Source organism: Eleutherodactylus coqui, chromosome 3 (assembly GCF_035609145.1).
Source record: "Eleutherodactylus coqui strain aEleCoq1 chromosome 3, aEleCoq1.hap1, whole genome shotgun sequence".
NCBI classification, from domain to species: domain Eukaryota; kingdom Metazoa; phylum Chordata; class Amphibia; order Anura; family Eleutherodactylidae; genus Eleutherodactylus; species Eleutherodactylus coqui.
The window spans coordinates 37,689,000-37,715,405 of NC_089839.1; the positions used below are offsets into that span (position 1 = coordinate 37,689,000).

The 26,406-nt window shown below is 44.4% G+C and overlaps 1 protein-coding gene across 6 annotated transcripts in view; it reads right to left on the reverse strand.

The window, feature by feature from the left end:
• EHBP1 (EH domain binding protein 1) overlaps positions 1–26,406 on the reverse strand; it is a 365,541-nt gene that overhangs the window by 194,812 nt on the left and 144,323 nt on the right. The window lies entirely within an intron of this gene.

The following is a 26,406-nucleotide window of genomic DNA, read 5'->3' on the forward strand; positions in this document are numbered from 1 at the left end:
TCCAACACATCATATTTCACATTAAGGCCTCGGTCAGAGGAGCGTGTTTTTTGTGCACCCATGTGCGAAGAAAAAATGTGCTCCATGGATGTGCAAAATGCGCATGACTGAAGCTCCATGCTTTTTTTTTACATTTGCACAAAAAAAAATTGTGTGTTCAGGCCTTCAACGAGCAAAGTTTCATATGCCCGTTCACTGGAGCAGCTGTACTTGTAGAAGCGCAGCTGCTCCATGAAGGTCCACTCATCACTGAACACAGTGACAGCACTAGCTGTAGGAAAAAATAAATAAACGCTAACTCACCTAGAAGCACTGTCCGGCTCTTCTTTCTGTCCCCGGCAGATTTCTTCTGTAGTCAGGTGGCTGGGGATTAAAAAATCCCCGCCTCCAGAAAGCGCTGTCTCTGATTGGCTAAGTGCTGTGACCAATCAGAGGCAGTGCTCAGCTGTCATTTAATGAATGGCTAGGACTGAAAAATCACTTCCTGGTGAAGGGATTCATAAATCCCGCTTCTAGGAAGCAATAGCTGTGATTGGTTCTTGAGTGCCGTGCTCAGCCAATCAATGCAGCGCTCGATGAACCAGTCACAGTCAACGCATTGGTTCATCCAGCGCCTTGGCTCAGCCAATCAACAGTAATCGCATTGAAGCAGGATTTATGAATTGGCTGAGCAGCAAGGGCTGTGGGATCAGCGCGGACTTTCGGTGAGCGGCGTGAGGGACCCGGACTGCACCTGCTAGGTAGTGTATTTTTTTTAAATGTAATCTAGCAGTGGCTTATTTTTGGGGTAGAGGCTATATTTCAAGCCTCTCCTAAAAATCTGGGTAGGGCTTATTTTCAGGGAAGCCTGGTATTGGTCTTAACACTGTTAAGAGTTTACTGATTGTAAACACCACATGGACCGAAAATATACTGGTGGGAGTTAGTCCTTAGAGGACCGCAATTAGTATATTTATGGTACTGTAAGTCCATTTGTGGAAAAGGCTTAAGGATAACTGAAAACATTTTAATAAACTTCTCATGTCGCTTTTCATGAAGTCAATCAAGTGGGGGGTTTTTACACCACAGTTAAAGGCTTCTTCCATTGTGTTTAGGCTAGAACATGTTTATACCATGAGTCTAGTCTAATTAACAAGTGTGTGCTATACCAGAAACACAGCACTTTGCCTTCCAACAGCCAAGCCCAACTTTTATAACTTTGGTCAGTGTGCAAGACAAGTGTGAACATGAGATTTATTGGGGTTTATAAAAGTTAATTTCATATAAAATAATTTGGCAAATTATAAAATCCCATTTTTCCACAGCTTTAATTATTTTTTTCCTGAGCAGCCAGATTATACCTGTGAGGTCAGGAGAATTTATATATTCCTGTAAAGCTTTAGTAATTACTGTACTTTTTTTCTCAGCATAGCCCCAATGGGTAATAAAAATCAAACTAATACAAAGAAGATTTATCAGATAAAGCACATTTGCCCACTGTAGTTTTTCTAAATTGTGGCCCAATTCCCTTTGAACAAAGTGGTTATACCCCAGAGATAGACATTTACATCATTACCATCACTTATTTGAGACTGTACTTGATTGTACTTGCTAAACTAATTGAAAGGTGAATGTTGTACAAGGTGCCATACATTAACCCTTTGCAATCCAATTTTGGAGTCAGGGTTTCCTACAGGGTTTTCTCTTTCTGCCATTATACAATATCGCCATCTGCTGGCTAGAGCCAGTACTGCGGTATGGGACATGCCAGAGAGGCCCCCGACAACAGAGCGGCCAGTAATATACAGTAAGAATACCCTGCTGGATGTCTTCCGACATCAGAGCTGTACAGCCTTCAATCAGAATGTCTTTAGACGTCAGACACTGGATTGGAAAGGGTTAAAGGCCCATTTAGACAAGAATTATCGCTCAAAAGCCATCTTTTGAGCGATAATCGTTGTGTGTAAACGTGCCCATCTTTCAGTTTTCTGCCAGACGATGGGCTTAACCCTTTGCAATACATTTTTGGATTCCGCGTTTCTAGGGGGCTTTCTCTTTCTGCCATTATACAATGGCGCCATCTGCTGGCTAGAGCCAGAACTGCGGTATGTGACATGCTGGAGAGGCCTCCGACAACAGAGCTGCCAGTAATCTGCAGTAAGAATACCCTGCCGGACGTCTTCTGACATCGGAGCTGTACAGTCTTCAATCAGAATGTCTTTAGACGTCAGACAATGGATTGGAAAGGGATAAGTTCAGCTTGAAATCTGTGGTTCAGCAGAAAAGCTGATAAGATGGACACTGTGTTCTGCCTGGGGACCGCTAATTACATTGTCTCAGCTGTAATCAGCGCGGCAGAACAAAGAGAATTTATTCAGAGATAAGCGGGTGGTCCTCTGAATAGATTCAGCTCCTGGTGGGTCACACGCTACTAATTGGTACTAATAGGCATTAGTACCAATTGGTAGATTATGCAAACTGATTTGCTCAAAAGCCATCCTTTGAGCAATCATCTTTGTGTCTAAATGCACCTTAAGAAAATGGAGTAGAAAAGTATAAACAATGAAAGACCACTTTATTAGACCTCCCCATCCCTCCCCCATCTAGAAGCATGTTTGAGCTCCTTTGGCCTTCATCGTGGCGTAGATTTCACTAGGTGTTGAAATTATTCTGTGGGAATATTGACCCACACAGACCAGAAGTTTCTTGTAGTTTCCTTAGATTAGACGGCGGTGCTGACATACTCTTCACAGATGACCGGAAGGGTTCATTGATTCATGCTGCTTGCGTCAAATTGCAAAAATTTGAATATTTTTATCAACAGGAAATATAATAAATATTGAGTGACTTAAGTGAATGAACAAGGCAGAAATCTAAATCAAATCAGTATTTGGCGTGGCCCTCCCTTTTGACTTCATAACAGGCCTACGTACACTTGCACCCAGTTTTTAAATGAAACTGGCAAGTAGATTGTTTCAAACATCTTGGAGAACCAAGCACAGACATCTTCTGTGGAGGTCGGCTTGCTCAAATCCTTCTGTCTCTTTCCGTAATCCAAGACAGACTCCATGATGTTGAGATCTGAAATCTATGGGAACCATACCATCACTTCCAGGACTCCTTGTTACGCTGAAGATAGTGTCTCTTAATGACATTGGCTGGATGTTTGGGGTTGTTGTCCGGCTGCACAATTTATTTGGAGCCAATCAGACGCCTCTCTGATAATATTGGATGATGGATAAGTATTAGAGATGAGCGAGCATACTCGCTAAGGGCAATTGCTCGACCAAGCATTGCCCTTAGCGAGTACCTGCCCGCTCAGGAGCAAAGATTCGGCTGCCGGCGGCAGGCGGAGAGCAGCGGGGGAGAGCGGGGAGGAACGGAGGGGAGATCTCTCTCTCCCTCTCTCCCCCCGCTACCCCCTGCTGATGGCCGCAACGCATCTGTCACCCACGCCAGCAGCCGAACCTTTGCTCCCGAGCAGGGAGATACTCGCTAAGGACAATGCTCGATCTAATAATTGTCCTTAGCGAGTATGTTCGCTCATCTCTAATAAGTATCTGCCGGTATTTCTCACTATTTGAGCATACCATTAATCCTGGCCAAATCCGCAACTCTATCTGCTGAAATGTAGCTCCAAACTTCACTGCTATATGCAGACATTCATTATTGTACCTTCATCAAACAAACTGTTACAACCAAATATGTCAAACTTTGACTCATCAGTCTAGAGCACCTGCCCCTCAGTTCCTATTTTTTGGGGTAAAGTTGAGTCGCTTTGACTCGTTTTTATGTTGAAGGAATGGCTTTTTAGCGACAACTCTTCCATGAAGATCACTTCCGATCAGGCTTCTCCAGGCTTGGGTCTCACTGGTTTCTGCCAGTTTAGAGCTGATGACATTGCTAGATGGTGTGTCTCTTATCTGTTGCACCGTTTTCTTGGTCCACAACTGCATCTACGGACCTCAAGCTTGATTGTTTCTTTGTGTTTCTTCCAAACAGCTTGAGGGGCACATCCCGATCAGCTTTGAAATTTTGCCTAAGAGAGTCCTTCCAGATGAAATACAACTTTCTTGTTACTGATCTCAGTCTTGCCATGGTGTATGACCTGTGACATGTCTGTCTTCCACAACCTCGCCTTTGTAGCAGAGTTTGGCTGTTCCTCACCCAATTTCTAAGTCTCCTATACAGCTGTTTCTATTTCAGTTAATGACCGTATTTCAACCTACATATGAGAATGCTGATCATTATCACTTGTTTGGTATAATTGGTAAATTATACACCTATCTATACTCCTACAAAGTCCTTGCCTTAGTGCAGTTCCTAGAAGAATTGATGCGGTTTTGAAGGCGAAGGGCGGTCACAGCAAATATTGATTTGATTTAGATTTCTCTCTTGTTCATCCACTTTGCATTTGAATTGCCTAAACAACTATTAACACTTCTATTTTTGACAGGATTCTTACTTCACAGCATTTTTCCACACCTGACTAAACTTTTTGCAGACTACTGTACATGGAATACGTGAAAGTAGCCTTACAACTCTTAGTCCGAGAGGTCCTGAGGTCATGGCACCTGTTTTAAACTTTTGCCAAGTCTTTTCATTTTATAAAACCTGCACGGTTACCCTGTTTCCCTGAAAATAAGACATTGCATGATTTTCCAGAATTTTTGAGGATGCAAAATGATTTTTCAGGTTTTTTGAGGATGCTTGAAATATAAGCCCTACTCCAAAATTAAGCCCTGCTAACAGTTAATTAAAAAAGTCAATTTAAATAGTATCCAGGCAGCTATACATGTAAAAAAGTTAAACCCTTTTTAAAAAAAATTAATATAAGACACTGTCTTATTTTCGGGGAATCACGGTAGTTATTCGGTATAAATGCTTAAATCCTCTGTGCTGCTTGCTTGCTTGCTTGCTGTGAATTGTGTATTTTGCATTTCATCTGTTTGCATCGGTAAATGAAACTTTACTTTTAGTCACCTCTGCCATCCACCTCCCCCAAATGGCATCTTTCACCCATCCTTGCAGAGATGCTTTTCTTATCTAAGGAGAGCAATAAATTTCCCTCCCCCCCCCCCCTTTTGGTCATTAGGTTTGCAATGCTAAAGTCAGCTGGCTAGTCAATTGGAACCTGATTAGCCACTCCCAGCTGTTTCCTAGTCGTACCTAAAACTTTCACTAGAATATCAGTGTAAGCTTGCATGCCACGCGGGTGGCTGCCACGCGAATGAGCTGTATTAAAGTATGAGCTGAGAAAGTATGATACAGTTCCATCATGGCAGTTCGCCAGGGTAGGCGACAGGTAGGCCACAAACTCTGCCTTAATGCTTCACACTTAAAAGCTTTCGCAAATGTCACTTCTGTTCTCATTCTTGCTCTCAATTTCAGAACTTCTTTCAAGTGCCAACCTCTGGGGCACTCTATTCACATTAGCCCCTCTCTCCTGTCCTCACCTATGCACAGCTCGCATGCACTCTTGACCTTCTTGCTTAGCCTCAAACCCCCTAGTGCCGCTAACAAAAATAACAGTCTTCCTCATAAATCTCCTAATCATCTGCTAACCCTAACTATTCTGCTGTTACTAGCTGCTGGGGATATCTCTCCCAATCCTGGCCCACCCTCCTCTGCTCCTAGCTATTACCCCCTACCGGGCTCACTAATAAAATCCCCAAGCCCAACTGCTAGCCCATACATACCCTCCCCTGACTCCTTTAAATGTGCGCTCTGGAACTGCCAGTCAGCATGTAATAAACTCCCCACCATCCACGACTTTTTTACTGCTAAATCTCTAAACCTGCTAGCTCTCACAGAAACGTGGATCCAGCAGTCTGACACGGCTTCCCCTGCTGCACTGTCCTACAATGGCCTGCAGTTCTCCCATACCCCGAGACCAGATGACAGGCGTGGCGGAGGAGTAGGTGCTCTTCTCTCCCCGAAATGCACCTACCAGGTCATCCCCCCTGTACCCTCACTCACTTTTCCATCATTTGAGGTACATATGCTACGGCTTTTCCGCCCGCTGTCCATGCGAGTAGCAGTTATCTATTGCCCCCCAGGTACTGCTCGCCTGTTTTTGGACCACTTTGCTGCCTGGCTCCCCCACTTCCTATCCTGTGAAATTCCAACCCTCATCTTAGGTGATTTTAACATCCCCACTAATGACCCTATCTCCCCATCTGTCTCTAAGCTTCTTTCGCTCACCTCCTCCCTTGGTCTCTCTCAACTCACAGCCTCTCCCACTCACAGGGATGGCAATACTCTGGATCTGGTCTTCCTCCGGCTCTGCTCTGCTGCCAACTTCACTAACTCCCCTCTCCCGCTCTCGGATCATAACCTCCTCTCTTTCTCTGTCACGCTCCCTAACATCTCTCTAGACCCACCTACCTACAGTACCTACAGGAACCTTAAAGGGGTTGTCCCGCGGCAGCAAGTGGGTCTATACACTTCTGTATGGCCATAATAATGCACTTTGTAATGTACATTGTGCATTAATTATGAGCCATACAGAAGTTATAAAAAGTTTTTCACTTACCTGCTCCGTTGCTGGCGTCCTCGTCTCCATGGTTGCCGTCTAATTTTCGCCGTCTAAAATGGTCGAATGGCCAAATTAGACGCGCTTGCGCAGTCCGGGTCTTCTTATCTTCTAAATGGGGCTCCGTGTAGCTCCGCCCCGTCACGTGCCGATTCCAGCCAATCAGGAGGCTGGAATCGGCAATGGACCGCACAGAAGAGCTGCGGTCCACGGAGGAAGAAGATCCCGGCGGCCATCTTCAACCGGTAAGTATAGAAGTCACCGGAGCGCGGGGATTCAGGTAAGCGCTGTGCTGTTCTTTTTTTCAGTCCCTGCATCGGGGTTGTCTCGCGCCGAACGGGGGGGGTTTGAAAAAAAAAAAACAACCCGTTTCGGCGCGGGACAACCCCTTTAAGGCCATTCACACCCAGAACTTTGCTGAATCCCTACAGTCCTCTCTGTCCCCCATCTCTCTCCTCACCTGCCCCAACCTGGCTGCCGCTCACTACAACACCGCTCTCAAACATGCCCTGGATGAAGCGGCGCCCCCCAGGACCCGAGCCATCCGATGTAGACCACGGCAACCCTGGCTCACGCCTCAAACGCGCTTCATCCGGCGGTGCTCTAGAAGTGCTGAACGGCTGTGGAGGAAATCGCAAACGTCCGCAGACTTCCTCCACTACAAATTCATGCTCAGAACCTACAACCTTGCCCTCCACCATGCCAAACAAGTCTATTTCACCTCTCTAGTCTCCTCACTATCCCACAACCCTAAACGGCTCTTTGATACTTTTCACTCCCTTCTCAGCCCTAAACCACAGCCCCCGGTGACGGATCTCAGTGCCGAAGAGCTGGCTGCTTACTTCAAAAAGAAAATTGATGACATCCGTCAGGAAATAACTTCCCAATCCCAGACTAGCCCTGACCCTAGTCTTGTCAGCACTGCATCTAGCTCCTGTTCACTGTCTGTACTCAGACCAGCGACAGAGGAAGAAGTCTCCAAATTGCTCTTCTCTGCTCGCCCCACCACCTGCGCTAGCGACCCCCTCCCCTCACACCTCCTCCGTTCCTTCTCCCCAGTGGTCATCTCCCACCTTACCACTATATTCAACCTCTCTCTGACCTCTGGCATCTTTCCCTCTTCTTCCAAACACGCCATCATATCCCCATTGCTAAAGAAGCCGACTCTGGACGCTACTGATGCTGCCAACTACCGACCCATCTCAAACCTCCCCTTCATCTCCAAACTACTGGAACGGCTGGTTTACTCCCGCCTTGTAAGCTACCTATCAGAGCACTCTCTCCTAGACCCCCTACAATCTGGCTTTCGACCTTAACACTCGACAGAAACTGCCCTTACAAGGGTATCCAATGACCTACTGACAGCCAAATCGAGGGGCGATTACTCCCTATTGATCCTCCTCGACCTCTCCGCAGCATTTGACACTGTTGACCACAAACTCCTCCTCAGTATGCTTCGCTCCATCGGCCTAAAGGACACTGCCCTCTCCTGGTTCTCTTCCTACCTATCTGACCGCTCTTTCAGTGTCTCCTTTGCTGGCTCTACCTCCCCTCCTCTTCCCCTTGCTGTTGGGGTCCCCCAGGGCTCTGTCCTCGGCCCCCTTCTTTTCTCCATCTACACAGCCCCTATTGGACAAACCATCAGGAGATTTGGCCTCCAATACCACCTGTATGCTGACGACACCCAGCTATACACCTCTTCCCGTGACATCTCTGCACCTTTACTCCAAAACATCACTAACTGTCTGTCCGCTGTCTCTAACACCATGTCCTCTCTCTACCTAAAACTAAACCTCTCTAAAACTGACCTGCTGGTATTTCCACCCTCCACTAACCGACCTCCTCCTGACATCTCCATCTCAGTGTGTGGCGCCACCATAACTCCTAGACAACATGCCCGCTGCCTTGGAGTCATATTTGATTCTGATCTCTCTTTTACCCCCTACATCCAATCTCTGGCCCGAACATGTCAGCTGCACCTCAAGAACATCGCAAGAATCCGCTCTTTTCTCACTGTGGACACGCTAAAAACGCTTACTGTTGCCCTCATCCACTCCCGGCTTGATTATTGCAACTCGTTGCTGATCGGCCTCCCCTGCACCAGACTCTACCCTCTCCAATCCATCCTGAATGCGGCAGCCAGGCTCATCTTCCTGTCCAGCCGCTACTCGGACGCCTCTGCCCTGTGCCAGTCACTGCACTGGCTGCCCGTTAAATACAGAATTCAATTTAAACTCACCACCTTCATCCACAAAGCCCTCCACAGTGCAGCGCCCCCCTATATCGCCTCCCTCATCTCAATCCATCAACCAGCCCGGGCTCTCCGCTCTGCTAACGAAACCAGATTGAGCGCCCCTTTAATTCGAACTTCTCATTCCCGCCTCCAAGACTTCTCCAGAGCAGCACCGGTCCTCTGGAACGCACTACCAAAGGCTACCCGAGCAATCCAGGACTCGCAGAACTTCAGGCGTGCTCTAAAAACGCACCTCTTCAGGGAGGCATACCGCATTCCCTAAACAAACCCCTCTGTACTCCGCCTGATAACATGCTCCCTGACCTACTGACTGCAATCCCTGCTAGCCATCATAAACCGCTGCTGCAGTCATACTGTTTCTGCCGTCACACGGCTAAATGTCTGACCATTGTCTATGTGTATATCACCCCTCACTCTCCACCTCGCCATACTGTGCACATCTCCAGCCCCTTTACCTTCTGTATCACCCCATTACTTGTAGTATGTAAGCTCGTTGGAGCAGGACCCGCACCCCTATTGTTTCCATCAATTGATTACTTTGTAACCGTGGTTCTGTAATGTTTGTACTTTTGTCTTTCTGTATTTCCTGTCTATGTAAGCGCTGCGGAATATGTTGGCGCTATACAAATAAAGTTTATTATTATTATTATGAAAAAAATAAAAAAAGATTAAAAATTGTAATGTGTGTATTTTCAGCAAACCTCTTTAATCAACTTGCCCACAGCTCAGGTAGAAATAATCTATTTTGGTCGTGGCGCTATTTCTTTTTTTATCTATCGGCGTATAATGTAGTGAAGTGTTAACATTTTTCCATATCATTACAGAACGACATTCATAACCGCTCAGGTTAAAAATCAAATGAGGTCAGACACAATTAACATACAGGATCGAGGTAAAAAAAAAAACAAACAACAACTTTTCTTATAAAGGCAAATAACGCCCCCATTTGGTAGAAGAGAGTCACTGCTGCACAGACACAAACTGTCACATTCTACACCGCTGCGTGATTTATGTATCCATCGCTTGTGGGAAGACAACAAGAGGCACACATAGCAGGAAGGCAATAATTCACTGAAATGACACGCAGGCTAATGAGTTCTCTCAACGTAACCACCGACCTGGCGAATAGTTTATTTACAATTCTCATGTAAATGACAAAATGAAGAGATAGAAGACTATCAGCAGGTTGCACTGTCAGGAGACGCCGCGCTCCGAGAATACACGGCAATGTGGTTCACATGCGATACATTTAGCAGAATCATAGGAGAACAATTTGTGTCTCATTAGGCAAAACCCGGAGTAGATCCCACTAGAAGAAGAGTCTACGGCGACATTCAGGTGTCGTACTGCAGATGTTTCATTATACAATGGAGGCGGAATAACATCAGAATGTGCCGGAATATCTAGAAATTGTTTGTTATTTGAGCGTATTTTAGCTCAGTATTGGGTCTGAGTTTTTTTTTAACCCTTTAAGGACCAAGCACCGCAAATCTACGGCGCTTGGTCCCGGGCTTTAATCCCGCCCGATAGCAAAAATACGGCACGGGATTAAAGCCCCGGCTTCTGCAATCAAGCAGGAGCAGGCTTGGTTCTCAGCTGTGAATAACAGCTGAGAACCCGGAGGAGAAGGGATGAGCGTTTTTTATTCACAGCCATTCAATGCGATGCACATCCACAGTACAGAAGAAAAAAGATAGGGACAGGTAGACATGGTCGTCGGCTGTGGGCGGTTTCCGTGCGGGATTCCCCATCCGTACATGCCATTGCGTATTAAGCCTAATATGCTGGCTAGAGATGAGCGAACGTACTCGTTTAGGGCTATTTTGCAATCGAGCATCGCTTTTTTCGAGTAACTGCCTACTCGGGTGAAAAGATTCGGGGGGCGGCGTGGTGGAGTGGGGGGTAGCAGTGGGGAACAGGGGGGAGCTCTCTCTCTCCCCCCCCCACTCCCCTCTGCAACCCCCCTCTCACCCCTGCAACCCCCCTCTCACCCCTGCAACCCCCCTCTCACCACCGGCGCTCCCCGAATCTTTTCGCCCGAGTAGGCAGTTACTCGAAAAAAAGCGATGCTCGATTGCGAAGTAGCCCTAAACGAGTACGTTCACTTCTCTCTAATGCTGGCCCTAAACAGGACACTGTATTCTGGTAACTGGTTCACTTTAACCCTTTCCAATCCACTGTCTGACGTCTTCCAACATTCTGATTGAACCCTGTACAGCTCTAATGTCGGAAGGCGTTCGGCAGGGTATTCTTACTGTATATTACTGGCCCGCTTTGTTGTTGGGGGCCTCTGCAGCATGTCACATACTGCAGTACTGGCTCTAGCCAGCAGATGGCGCCATTGTAAAATGGCAGAAAGAGAAAGCCCCCTAGGAAACCCTGAATCCAAAATTGGATTGCAAAGGATTAATATGGCTGCGTGTGAATACTGCCCTAGAGAAGTCCTCACCTGCAGCAGCTGCCCAGATGTCTAAACACGGACTAACGCTTCAGTGTCTTTTCTCTTTCAGAGTGAGTAAAAACAAAAACCCATAGAAATATGGAATGAAAAAAGTATGTAGAAACCACAACACATCTGCCTTGTGCGAACAAGATCCCTCTACGCCATTCTTAAAAGACTGACTGAAATCTGATTCCTGATTAAGGATCTACGAAGTAAAGCTAGCATTTGTTTTTGTGCAAAATTGTTTTCTTGCTATTTTTATATATTACATGGCAGTTATCTCATTTTTTTTCTGTCAAATTTAGCATTAGCGCTAAAATAAGGAAAAAACAAACAAACAAACAAAAAGAAAAGCCCTCCCACACATCTCTATATCAAAGCATTGAACAAGTCCTGATAGGTATGAAATGCAGTTTCTGACAGCAAGGTCTTCCATGTTTCGCCGGCGCGCGGTTAAAATATTGGCCGCCTAGCAAGAACCTTTCAGCAGTTTGGAAATTAACCCTACACATTAAGAATACCTTTAATTTAAAGGCATATCCTGTCTGTGAAAAGACGAGAGATCCTCAAGGGAGCAGAAGGATTAAGGTGTCAACTATGTGTCTTATTCACGAAAAACTGGTTTGGGCTTTTGCAAACTGCTTGTAGAAAAGTGTAAAAGCAGCAACAAGACATTTTTCACTCCCATATGGAATGACTTGTATTTATGCAACAAAATGTTAAATTGTTTGTTTTGGTTTTTTTCTATTAGTCTACGTAGAAAAAAAAGTTTTTTTTTTTACCAACATGCGGATAACAAAAAAAGCTAATAAAATAAACACCTAAGTATATCTACATAGAAAATCAGAGGCATAGAAGAAAGTTCCCATACACCAATAATGTATGTCCTATCATCTCTCCATAGAACAGTGATGTCGCCCAATAGGGACAGAAAATGGACAATTACTCAGACTATAGCTTTTTTTTAACCAATGTCACCAACTTTCTATCTGCACTAGTTATTATAAATGTTGCCAATTGCATCCGGATAGTTTTGAGAAATGCACTACGTGACACATTGCACTGTACGGATTAGTGATTATGCACTTACATGTATGAGCGCTTTCATTTTTGTCTCTTAGAAGAAAATAAATAAATAAATCCTGTTTTTTTTTTGTAGCGGCAACTTATTCTGCAGCTGCTTTCGAGTAAATTATTCATTACCCCCACTAAGCTAATCCTACCGACCTCGGAAGGATGGAAGGCTGAGTCAATCTTGGGCCGGCTACCTAAACCAAGCGGGGATTGAACCCGCAACCTTCAGGTCGTGAGCAAGAGCTCAGGACTGCATTTCTGCTGTCTTAGCACTCTACGCCACAGGAGGATAAAGAAGATCAGAAATGTGTATTGCTCATGTTCTTGCCAATCGACACTGAAGTCCAACAGAAAAAAAAAGTGAAATGGGAGTAAAAGCACCCACAATGCCAAAGAGCGAGTAGCCAAGATTTTACAATGTCTTAAGACATACAATTCCACTAATTGTGATCATTGCTTCAGACGTTAATACTGCACACATGCACTTTTGATGGTCGAAATAGTGATCATAGATTTTCAAAAAGAGTTAAAACAAAGTAGTCTTGTAGATCGGATACTTTTTCATGGCGGACAAAAAGAATGATGCTACAGCAAGCTTTCAAATCTACTTAGGATTCTTCATTAGGCTTCAAAGAAGACAGATCCGAAGAATCATATATGTACGAGGGGTACCAAAAAGAAACGGAAGTCTTCTTCTGGTTGGCGGGGTGTTACATGCACAAGCTAGGTGAATGTCACTGGAGCATCAAAATAGGTCTGGAGTAGAGATGAGCGAGCACACTCAGTAAGGGTAAGGGTTTTTTTTGTATATCTTGTGACTTTTGAATCATACAAACAACGTACGGATGTGAAATTTTGTTTCCTTTTGGGGAAAAAAAAAACAATAGATCCAGTTTGAAACGAGGTGAAATGTCAATTAGTGATCAACCACGTTCTGGACATCAAACAGGTGACTGGTTCTTCCATCATGACAACGTACAGTGCTCTTGTTGAAAAAAAGGCATGTATTCACCCAATCTCGCTCCATGTGACTTTTCTAAAAAATTTCTTTGGGTTATGAGAGGCCTTAAAGGAAAACATTTTGAGGATATTAAGGCGAAATAAAAAGTGCTAAAAGACGTCAATGCCAACGAGTTTAAAAATGCTTTGAGCACATGCAACAAGTCATAGAATTAATCAGTGAGCGCTGCTCTTATGAAAAAGCCTTAGCAGTGTGAAATAATAAGCTACGAGCTTTCCAAGAATCAAGGAAAGGCTGGCTTAATGACGTGAATAACTCAAAGATAGAATAAGGAAAATAACCAATGATATAAAGATAAGAAAGTGGGTCAGGGAGAGCACCCAAAAAGTGTGTGGAGACACCTAGGGGGTGAGTGGGTCGGGGGATGCCATCATCTCTCCCCAAGGAGAGCACCCAGAAGGGGTGTGAGAAGACACCTGAAAGGCGAGTGAGGAGACTTATAATGCCATGCATACTTCTCTGGGTAATTTACGCAAATAAGGAATGTTTGGACATTACTTCATATTTTCAAAATGTACAAATACATTTTTAACCCTTTGCAATCCAATTTTGGATTCAGGGTTTCCTAGGGGTTTTTCTCTTACTGCCATTATACAATGGCGCCACCTGCTGGCTAGAGCCAGTACTGCGGTATTGGACATGCTGGAGAGGCCCCCGACAACAGAGCGGCCAGTCATATACAGTAAGAATACCCTGTCGGACGTCTTCCGACATTGGAAGCTGTACAGCCTTCAATCAGAATGTCTTTACACGTCAGACAGTGGATTGGAAAGGGTTAATAAGGCCCAATGCACACCGGCGTATTTGCATTGCAGAATCCAAAGCGGGCATCCGCCTCCAAATTCTGCAGCAAATTAGTTGCGATTTTCCGCATGCGGAGGGATAACAATCGAAACATACATTGGGGTTAATGCCTTCTCTTGTCACATTGCATATAGAGTCTGCATAGATCTACTAGAAGGAAAAGTTTGCTGCAATATTGCAATTTATTTTTGAATGATGTCATTAGGTTTTGGCCCAAGATGGTTTGTTATGCGATATACAGGGTGGATATATTGCACCATATTTTGGGTTATACATTTATTATTACTGGATCGCTTTAACATAATGTTTACATTATATACATTGGTCATATAGAGTAATAACATGGTGTCCTGTTTGCTGCCGCACCCATTTAAACATGTATGCATGGACAGTATGTAGGAGTTCCAAGAAAAATAATATTTTTAGATATATGCATCATAAAATACATTTATAAATCCTAAAAAGATGCAAACAACAGGTACTGATGGTGTAGATATACTAGAGTCATACAGATGTACTATCCTTTTTGAACTTTGTATGGTTACTATTAGAGATGAGCGAACGTACTCGGATAGGCACTACTCGTCCGAGTAATGTGCCTTATCCGAGTACCGCTGTACTCGTGCTGAAAGATTCGGGACGCGCTGCGGAGCGGGGAGCTGCAGGGGAGAGCGGGGAGGAACGGAGGGGAGATCTTTCTCTCCTTCTCTCCCGCCCGCTCTGCCCCGCTCCCCGCTGCGACTCACCTGTCAGCAGCGGAGCGCCCCGAATCTTTCAGCACGAGTACAGCGGTACTCGGATAAGGCACATTACTCGGACGAGTAGTGCTTATCCGAGTACGTTCGCTCATCTCTAGCTACTATATTTGATCGGGGCATTTAAATGCTGCTGTCAGAATTGATTGGGGCATTTAATGGATTAACCGACACGATCAGCGTGAGCGCTGATCACAGCTGCTGCAGGTGGGTGTCTGTTGTCAAAGACAGCCGGCACCTGCATTGTATCGAGCAGGATCGGCTCCCGATCGCACTCAATACAAACCTCAAACCCCCAGGACATACCTATGAGCGTTAAGGGGTTAAACATTAGATATAATTGTAGCTGGCTACATTAAACTACAGTTAAACACAAGCAGTATTTTGTATTGGTACTCGCTAACATTACAGAGGGGAGGAGGGAGCACAGGCAGCGCCCACCTTCTGGCATGGACAGGTCTGGGAATAGATCAGCATGGAAGGGAACATGAATACCTAATAAGATCATTACAGCCTTACGGTTTAAGCATCAATTATGCTATTTTCACAAGGATTTACACTTACAATATTTACGCTGTCAAAGGGCTCAAAATAGTTTTAAACGGCTCCGAAAATAATATTGTACAACGGCCATTCTACAACGCAGACTGTGAGATGCACGGAAATAACGGGTACAAACGCACCACCAGTTAGGAGAAAGGTAAAAACAATGCAGAACTGTTTTCCAAACTCTGTGTTCGGCACATGCGGTACAGCTTTAATGCCACCTACATTGTCAAGCAGTGAGACTGATCTATACCCAAGACTGGCATCCCCAATACCAAAAGATAGTGTGAAAAAGCACCCAAACTAGACAAAACAAATCTACTGTTTTTAGAACTAAATATCAACCTTAATTCTGTTCAATTGTACAGTAAAATTTTTTAATTCCGGATCACCCCGGCAAACAGCTGACTTTGGTATGTTTGCATGGGTATTCTGTACATGCTGGATTGTCAAACAGTCCTGATCATGGGATTGCAGAAAAGTATATTAAGGCTGCCCATACATTTTAGATGACTGTTCTGCCCACCGCTATTTCGCCCAAGACCCTTAGAAACCCCTTAAAGGGTCAAGTTAAGCACTTCTGTATAGCCATATTAATGCACTTTGTAATACACATCGTGCATTAAATATGAGCCATACAGAAGTTATATACTTACCCCCTCCGGTGTTCGCGTCCCCGTCTCCATGGCTCCGACCGAAGTCTTCTTCTCCCTGGATTAGGCTTGATAGGGGATGGCTTGATAGGCCGTTTGGTAAGGCAGCCCTGGGGCCTTTCATTAGGCCCCTGGCTGCCATGACACCTGCACGGCTCCTGTTCGGGGGATTTAAATGCCGCTGTCAGAATTGACAGTAGCATTTAAATGGTTAATAGCTGCGATCGGCCAAAAGGCCGATAGCGGCTATTGCCCGCGGGTGTCAGCTGTTATAAACAGCTGACGCCCGCACTGTATGAAGAGAGGTTGCCACGCAACCTCTCTTCATACATACCCCGCCGCTTCATGACGTACCGGTACGTCATGGAGCGGGAAGGGGTTAAACCCAATCACCCTTGGCTCAGAAGCGTGTACTAAAAGGAGAGCGGGGAGTAGGTTGCTGCAAGACAACTCTGAAATCAAACTGCCTAATCTTTTTCATCCTGACATCCGTCATCAGGGTCAAGTCACTAGGCCGCCATACACAGTCGATAATTGGCTGCTCCCACCAAAATTGACAACTTTGGCTGTTCTACATTCAAAGTGTATGGTCACCCTAAAATGTACTTTATTGTAGTGAATCTTTAGTAAGTCTAGATGCTATCATTACTTTGTTTCTTATGGTCTAACTACAAAGGGCGATGGGCCAGAGTACTCCACGGAATGGTAATTCGTCCACCAGTTGGAACATAAAGGAACCAATAACAAGGAAACAATCGTTCATCGGCTGATTGGCTTATTTACGCAAGCATAGAAAAATGCTTGCTGAAAAGTGGTACATATCCCCGTAAGAACAAGGGGTTGGACAGCTGGCCTATGGGGAGGTGTTCGGCGCCATAAGCAGATTCTCAGCCTACATAAAACAAAATGAAACTAGCACCAATCAATTGGCACTGATTACATTGTGCCAAGAACTCGGCCGGTGAAAACCAAGGGTTAGACCAATGCCAGGTGGACCAGGTCTCTCAAAGTTCTACTGAACCTAATTCAAATCACCCTAGGATCCAATTCAACAAACCCATAGGGAATCTAAGTTTCATGGGCATAATATTTATGGGTGTCTAAAAAGGCTTAGCAAAAGTGGCCCCATAGCTGGGGCCACTATTTTATACATACCTCTCTGGCACTAAGAATTTATCAACTATTGGATTCTGGAGGTGTTGTTTTTTTCTTCAATCTATAATATAGACTTCTAAGCAGGTCTTTATGAAAATCATATAACCATACTTAATAGAGTAATACACCTTAATCTGTCAATGTCAACAGGTACAGCTAGGAGGCATATGGAGGGGGGGGGGCACAGCAAGGGGATATTACCATTTTGCAAAAGGTGGAAAAGATATCCAGGGCCTAGACAGGTACTTTATAGAATTTTCTTCTATGAAGTGTAAGAATCTGCAGTTTTGCCAAGGTTTCGGTTGTAATTGCTCTCCAGGTTGGAACTTGTTGAGGCGGTGTCAGCTTCAAGCAGTCATGTGAATTTATCAGCCTGAAAGTGTCAAATGTAGATAAGCAGAAGAAAAACAAAAAAAAAACCCTTCCTGATCAACATTTATGTTCCACGAGAAGTACAAAGCATTCTCAACTCCAAATAATGCTAGCTGCCTTCACATTTCTTCAGGCTTCAGAGCTGAAATCTTACAGCATTCCTTGCCGTCTCAATGTCTAGACAAGTGCTTGTTTTGGTGATTTGGTATTGTGCTACTGACACTGGGAGGCAACAGTAATATAATGTACAGAAAACTAAAACTGGCCATACACATCGTCAGACCAATGACAGATTTGGTGAGATCTGCAGGCAATCTGCTCATACACATTAAGGAAGTCTGTTCAGCAGTGCTGACAGCAAGAGGTACAGTAAGTGACAGGGAAAGAAGTTAGAGCAGACCTGTGTTGATGCTCATAGTAGTTGTATTAGCCAGAAATAGAAGTTTTAATATGCTGTGCACTGCAAATGTCCCGGGGGCGGTCCCTTCGCGGGCAGGGTCCCGGGGGCGGCCCCTTCGCGGGCAGGGCCCCGGGGGCGGCCCCTTCGCGGGCAGTGCCCCGGGGGCGGCCCCTTCGCGGGCAGTGCCCCGGGGGCGGCCCCTTCGCGGGCAGTGTCCCGGGGGCGGCCCCTTCGCGGGCAGTGTCCCAGGGGCGGTCCCTTCACGTGCAGTGTCCCAGGGGCGGTCCCTTCACGTGCAGTGTCCCAGGGGCGGTCTCTTCGTGTGCAGTGTCTCATGAACTACAAGTCCATATGGTTTTTAACAGATTGTTTAAGAATTCACTGTTAATTAACTGCTCAATCGATAATGGAGGCTAAGTGTAGCCATTATCAATGTACAATTAATTAATATGTTTTGAAATTGTCATCTGGAAACAGTGTTGTTTTGAGCAGTATCACCCCTCGTTCTAGCCATTTCATTGGCCTCTACCCATATGGTCACTTTCAAGGAAAATAACCCTTTTGCAAAGATAAATTCCTCCTCCTGTGACTCACGAGGTCATAAATTTCATCGAAAACATGTCTCGATTACGATCACCTATCACTTGTTCTTATCTTATACCTTTCACCTTTTCACACCAGGTGATGGCAGCAGTTGCGATTTTGTAAGCACCGAAAGTAATACTACTAGGAGGAGTGGCACCTCAAAGTCTTAAGAAGAAGTAGTAGCAACTTGGTGCTTTGCCAACAGGTGTCAGACGCAAAGAAGATATACTGTAGATAGGTTAAGGTGACCTTGGTACCTGATACAAATGAATACAAGATTGATCCTAAAGGTGTTAGCACCTGAAAGGTGAGGCTTATGAAGACATACATTAACATATATTAAAATTATATTATGTCACATGAAAAAAATAGCTCAGGTGTTATTACACATCTTTTTAAGTATGCACTGTCCATGTTCTTGGAAACATCTTGTAATTGGCCATGTTTAGGCAATCACTTGGGATGTCTGTCAAATACCCGGAGCAACTACAAAAGGAGTGTCTGCCTCTTATTTCCACTGGAGGACTCCATATGTCAATGCATTGCTCAACCAGAAAAACTTATGTGATGGTGCCCCATGAGAATTGAGCACTTGCTGCATAAACTCCCCACAGATTACCTCTGATCACCTGGGGTCCTTGTAGCAAGGCAACCGGTGATCATACATATATATACACTTAGTAATTATCTCATAACAATGGGTCCTGCGAAGGGGTGGGATATATTCCACAGCACATGAACATTCAGTTCTTGATGTTGATGTGTTGGAAGCAGGAGAAATGGGCACTTGTAAGATAATGCGCAACTTGGACAAGGGCCCAATTGTGATGTCTAGACGAATGGGGAAGAGCATTGCCATACTGGAAGGTCTTGTGGGGCATTCTTTGTATGCGGTGACTAGTACCTACCAAAAATGCTCCAAAGAAGGACCTTCTATAACGGAGTCATGGGCACCCAAAGTTCATTGATGTACGTGAGGAATGAAGACTATGCCACCTGGTCCGATCCCAAGGAACTACTAGCACAAACTGATGAAAAAATTATACTGGCTGTGTTAGAAAAATATCAGAAGACATAAAGGGAAATTTATAGGACTCAGTGCTTAGTATTTCGACATAAACTCCCCCCCCCCCCCCCCCAATTTTGGTTAGGCCTGGTTCACATGGGCAATTTTGTCACGTTTCTACAATGCGGCAAATCACGTTTTCAATCAGCCCATGCTTCCCAATGGGTTCATTCACACATGTTTTGGAGTATGTGACATCCCGACGCAAAAACCTCGTGGGTTCCACAATATGCCCGTGACTTGTAAGGTTTTTAACCCATATTTCCCTATGGAGCCTTCCTCTCTGTTGCATCGCATGAAAATGCGTATTTCATGCGGTGCAATGCAACTTTGACAGTAAGAAATCCTACTGTCAAAGCCATAACCTAAGCCCTAACTGAAGAAAAAAAATTAAAAAAAGTATACATTACCTTAGAAGTGCTGTTTGGCTCCGCTGCATCTTCTTCCCGGTCCCTGTCACAGTTCCTCATCATCTCTTCTGAAAAATCCCTGCCTCCTGGAAGTGCTGCCTCTGATTGGCTGACGCTTAGCCAATCATAGCCAGTGCTCGATGAACCAATGACAGCCATTCATTAAGCACTGGATCTGATTGGCTAAGTGTCGGGCAATCACAGCCAGTGCATCCAGGAGGCAGGGAGTTTAGTCCTCGGCGAGAAGAGAAGAAGAAAAACAGTGTCCGGGACCAGGAAGAAAATGCAGCAGCAGCGTAGAATGCCGCTTCTAAAGTGATGTATACTCTTTTTTTCTGCAGCTAGGGCTTAATTTTCAACCCCCCCCCATGCTACCCCCCCCCCCCCGCCCTTCCAAAAAAAAAAGTACTTGCATGTAGTACTACAAAATCATGGTATCACAGTAAGAAACTGCAGCGATATTGCACAAACCAGCGATGCGATATCTTTTGCGGCGATGCCGTGACACACATGTGACACACATGTGAACGAGGCCAAAGGGCCATTTTTGTGCTCAAATTCACAAAAAAAAAAATACTTCTCTTGCAACTTTCAAAAGTGAGAGTAGTTTCAGTTCAAGGATGGCATATGAACCATCTGCAGAGTGCATTGCAACTTGTTGTGTATGAGGCTGCGCAGAACGACTCTGCTGACCACTGTCCACCGAAAAAAGTGTTTACAATGGACACGTATCAGTGCCGCACCATGGAGCAATGGAAGAAAGCTGGGTGGTCTGATGAAGCCCATTTTCTTTTACATCATGTGACCACCTAGGTGCATGTGCATCACTTATCTGGGAAAGGCATGGCACCAGGATGCACTAAGGAAAGAAGATAGGCAGGGAAATGCAGTGTGATGCTGGGCAATGTTTGGCTGGGAATCCTTGGGTCCTGACATTAACATGACGTGCAACACCTACCTAAACAGCATCGCAACCGTCGAGGCAACAGTACTCCATAATGGCAGTAGCCTTTTTTAAAGGGAACCTGTAACTTTGGAACAGCACCATAAACTACTGTAAGTTATGGTGCTCTTCAGGGATGTGATGGGCAGAAGAATGTTTTTTTTTCAATTTTCACCTGCTCCCTGGCGGTGAAGGTTGCACTCAGTCTGAAAATCTGACGCTTTTCAGACCATTGTGCACACATACTTCCATAGAAGTCTATAGGAGGGCATGGGCACAGCTGGTTCCAAAAGAGTCAAACTTTCAGACCACTTGCAATTTTCACCAGCGGCAGCACAGGAATCAGGGAGTGAGTGATTATAACCCCCCCTCCTCCTCTTCATCACGTCCACAAATAGTACCATAACTCAGTTTATGACGTTGTTTCGAGGTGACAGGTTCCCTTTAAGCGTGATAAGACACCCTACATACACTGCAAAAATTATTCAGGAATGGTTTGAGGGATGTAGCAAAAAGTTCAAGATCTTGACTTGGCCTCCAAATTCTCAAGATGTAAATCAAGGATCTGTGGCATGTACTTGCAAAAAAACCCAACAAAAAACAGTTTCCTTTCAAATAACAACTTTTTTATGCTTCAACCCCCATTATTCAACCTCAGTTGGTACCAGTACTTCAATTCTAAGCTCCCAGCTGTAAATGATGTGCTATCCATATTTAAGGGGAAGGACCAGATAAGTCTTTCTTCTGCAGTTTTTCTTTTAAGTATGCCATAGCTATATTCTGTAAAGCATTTTCACCTGTATTTGGAAGACTTACCGCTGGCAGGACCTTCTTTCCAAACGTGAATCAAGAATCCTTCCACGTTCAATGTCGGCTACATCTGTTGCCATTGTCCCATTGTTCGAAATTCCAGACTTAATCCTATTTGACTTTATGTATGCAAAGGTCATTGTGAATTCCACAAATGGAGAAGTGATAGTAGGAGCTCGGCTGAACTAAAAATGACAACTGTTCCTGTAGAACATGCTGCTAAATGTGCTGGGGCTATCTCACAAGTACTTTGTTTACTGAGCAGGATCCCAGCATTAGGCGGCCGTATGTAACATTTCCCTAGATAAAGCGACTGGCAGAAACAAAATTGGAACACCATAAGGTGGGTGCAGGCTCTGAGCCGTTGCATGATGATCTGCATACTTGATGAAAAATAAAAACCCATGTGGAGCTTTGCAGGGTCTGTTTAATTATGAAGGAATTCACTTAGAGGATCAATGCAAAGATACTTCACTTTTTAGTATCAAAGTGTTATCTCAACAGCCAATGAAGCTAAAGTCAATGACGGTTACCGCCAGATCCCTGGGGACAGAGATTGAGGAATTTTGCACACTCCGTTCTGATGTTGTTTTTGAAGCGATAGCTTACAAATGAATTTACTACGTTAAAGAATTTGTTTGTAAACAAAACGCAAAATCAATCATAAAAAATAACTTTTTTTTCTTCTGCACCCTGGTTAACTACAGAAAGCTGGAAACCTCTTCTGTAAAGCTCCTATCAAACCTACATTTCCAACATTTGCGGGATTCAGCACTAATTAGGCTCGCCTGAGAGTTGAACAAGGACTGTTCTAATGTTACTGTATGCATTCTGTTCCTCCCTCCTCAAGACAACCTGCTCCAGCACTTGTCTGCCCTCTGTCAATGGCCCGAAGGGCACATGCCCACGCTTTTTAAAGGTGTGGTGTGTGCACCATGGAAAATCTTGTCCTGACAATCACGTGCTACTCTTGGTTATATCAGGAACCCTTCCCCATCTACTGTATTCGGATTTTCTAGTTCCTGACTTTAGCGGTTTCTGTCTTTGTAGTATTCTCCATTTCTGACCTCAACTCATTATACTGACCGCGATTCCATCCACTACCAGCCCCAACCTTTGGCCTGTTGTACTCTTCTGAACCCGTTTTGCGTGCCCTGACCACCAGCTAGTTCCATTTCCTGAAGTTACGCTGCTTCACCCCGATCTAATTTAACCCGACTACGCCTTTGTTCACTCACTCAGGTACGGCACCTTGGTCTATCGTAACATCCGCTGCCACATTACTGGGACAACTTCTGCACTAATGACCTGTAGACCCTGCAACAAAGCGAACATCCTGACTGGTGGGATTTAAAGGGTGAAGGACCAGGGTTCCTCAGATGCCACCACAGAATTTGACCCTATGTCAATCCAGTGTGCGGCACAACGGATCTCCATCCACTGATCCTGGCACCTAACAGACATTATCACAAGACAGCTTTAAGGTCCTTGCAAAAGAAATGGGCAACATGTACATAAACGTGCAAGTTCAATCCCCGCATGGTTCAGTTAGTTGGCTCATGGTTGACTCAGCCTTCCATCCTTCCGAGGTCGGTAAAATGAGTACCCAGTTTGCTGGTGGATAATAAATAAATTACTTGAAAGTGCTACGGAATAAGTTGGCGCTATACAAATAACAAGACTTCTTTATTAATCCCTGCGAATAAGGCAACCTATTTTGGGCTTTGAGGAACGTTCCAAGAACATCAAGAGGTTTATTTAAGGTCCCATATCAAATAATTCATAGAAAATTCCATCTTTATCACGTTGTACAAAAATCAGACTGTGTTTAAATGTATAATACCTCCAATTCTTGGCAACAGCTGCTAGAATGGAGGCGAGAGGAAGTGAGTGCCGGGATGAGACAGTGGTGGGTGATGAGTGAACCAGTATTAGTGATCTTCACATCCGGCGTGTTAGACAGAAAATGAGATATTTCCAGCCCTGTGCTGTGATTTTTACATATAATTGCAGTGTGTTCTTAGCAGGAAAGAGACCATAACTCTACGTTGATTATTGAATTACTGGAATCGGGACAAACAGCTATGTAAACAGCCCGAGATGTCTGATTGCAAGGTGCACTTATAAAGCTATAACTTATGTTAGAACATGACAGGCATGAATATAGATCGCCCCTTAAGTGGTGCAAACACATGCATACCTGATAGGCTTCTATGTACGTTTTACTTGACTCATAGACTGATCCCCCCCCGCAGGCATTTCTCTACTTCTCTGATTTTACATTCTTTTTTAGCTCTGTGCGGTAATAATCCCATATGTTAGACCCATGTAAGACAATTCAAAGGACTCCAGCGTACAACTCTCTATGTTACGGTAATAAATCTTCACTCTGGGGCCGAGGACAGACCGCCGATCTGCTAATTACCCCCGAAACATTTGGCAGTGTTTACAAACAAGCCAAAACATGGCACATTATGGGCTAAAGTTTCCCAACCACGCTCAGCTGTTCTACTTACTGTAATTGTCTGGGTAGGAGTGCTAAGTACACGCTCCTTAGTTTTAATCTTTTGTTATGACTTTACAATTATTCCATGCTACTCGTAATTACTGCACCAAAATGCAAAACTTGAAAGATGAAATTAGGGGGATTAAATCATTTGATGAAAACATAAAAAAGATTCTCAAGGTGGAGATGGTAGGATATTAACATGTCCTGTACTTATAAAGGGATAGGAGCTGAGGTATTGCTCATACCTACACTCAAGGATATTTGGGAACACAGGTTAAACCCATCCTTCAGGCGAGAGGCAGGAAAAAAAAAACCTTCTGCATTAGTTATTCTCTGACATACGATACACGCTCTACCCGAACACGGGCCGTCTGAGGTTTCCAACAGTCTAGATATACATTTTTGAACATGAAAAACGGACAGCAGAAAAAGACCAAATGGTCCATATAGCCCTTATATTTCCTTTAATGTCTCTCTTAGGCTTTTGTCAGAAGGTTGAAGGCGCATTTAAAGTCAATGGGTTCAATTGACTGTTTTTCGCGCGCAAAACGCTGCACAAAAATACATTTATGTGACACAGGACTTAGGATACATCTATGCCTGTGTTCCCAAACTCAGGTCCTCAGGGACCCCAACAGGTCATGTTTTCAGGATTTCCTCAGTGTTGCACAGGTGATGTAATTATTGTCGGCGCCTCAGACATTGCCACAGGTGTTCTTACTATAGGAGATCCTGAAAACATGACCTGTTGGTGGTCCCTGAGGACTGGAGTTGGGGACCCCTGATCTATGCTATCCCAGTTGGCTTGAATTTATTGCTGATTTTTTACCCATGTCTGCATTTTTAGTAAAATAAGGTTTCCGGGCGTTGCTTCTGATTTTTTCCCACAACTAATCTCAGATTTTCCCCCTTGTTGTAGTATTTAGTTTCCTAATAAAAATACTTCCTTTCTGAACCTTATACCTTGAACGAATATATAGGTTTCCATCATGTCCCCCTCTGCCTTCTCTCCTCCTGTAACATATATAAATGCCTCCATCATGTCCCCCCTCTCCCTTCTCTCCTCTTGTAATATATATATATATAAAGGTTTCCATCATGTCCACCATCTCTGTTCTTTCATCCAGTGACATATATAAAAGGTTTCAATCATGTCGCCTCTCCCTTTTTACCTCCAGTTTGGCTGCTTCTGTAACATATATGAAGGTATCTATCGTGTCCCTCCTCTCCCTTTTCTCCTCCTGTAACATATATAAAGGTTTCTATCTTGTCCCTCCTCTCCTCCTGTGACATATATAAAGGTTTCTATTATGTCCCTTCTCTCCTCCTGTTTCCATCATTTCTTCGTCTCCCTTATTTCCTTCTTGCTATATATAAAGGTTTCCATCATGCCCCCCTCTCCCTTTTCTCCTCCTGTAACATATATAAATGCCTCCATCATGTCATCCTCCTCCCTTCTCTCCTCCTGTAACATATATAAATGTTTCCATCATGTTCCCCTTCTCCCTTCTCTCCTCCTGTAACATATATAAAGGTTTCCATCATGTTACCCTCTCCCTTCTCTCCTCCTGTAACATGTATAAAGGTTTCCATCATGTCCCTTCCCTCCCTTCTCTCCTCCTGTAACATATATAAAGGTTTCCATCATGCCCCCCTCTACCTTTTCTCCTCCTGTAACATATATAAAGGTTTCCATCATGCCCCCCTCTCCCTTTTCTCCTCCTGTAACATATATAAAGGTTTCCATCATTTCCGACTCTCCTTTTGCTGCTTCTGTAAACATATATAAAGGTCTCCATCATGTCCCTCCACTCCTCCTGTAACATGTATAAAGGTTTCCATCATGTCCCTTCCCTCCCTTCTCTCCTCCTGTAATATATATATATATATATATATATATATATAAAAATAAATAAATAAAGGTTTCCATCATGTCCCTCCACTCCTCCTGTAACATGTATAAAGGTTTCCATCATGTCCCTTCCCTCCTCCTGTAATATGTAAATATATATAAGGTTTCCATCATGTCCCTCCACTCCTCCTGTAACATATATAAAGGTTTCCATCATGTCCTCCCTCTCCCTTCTCTCCT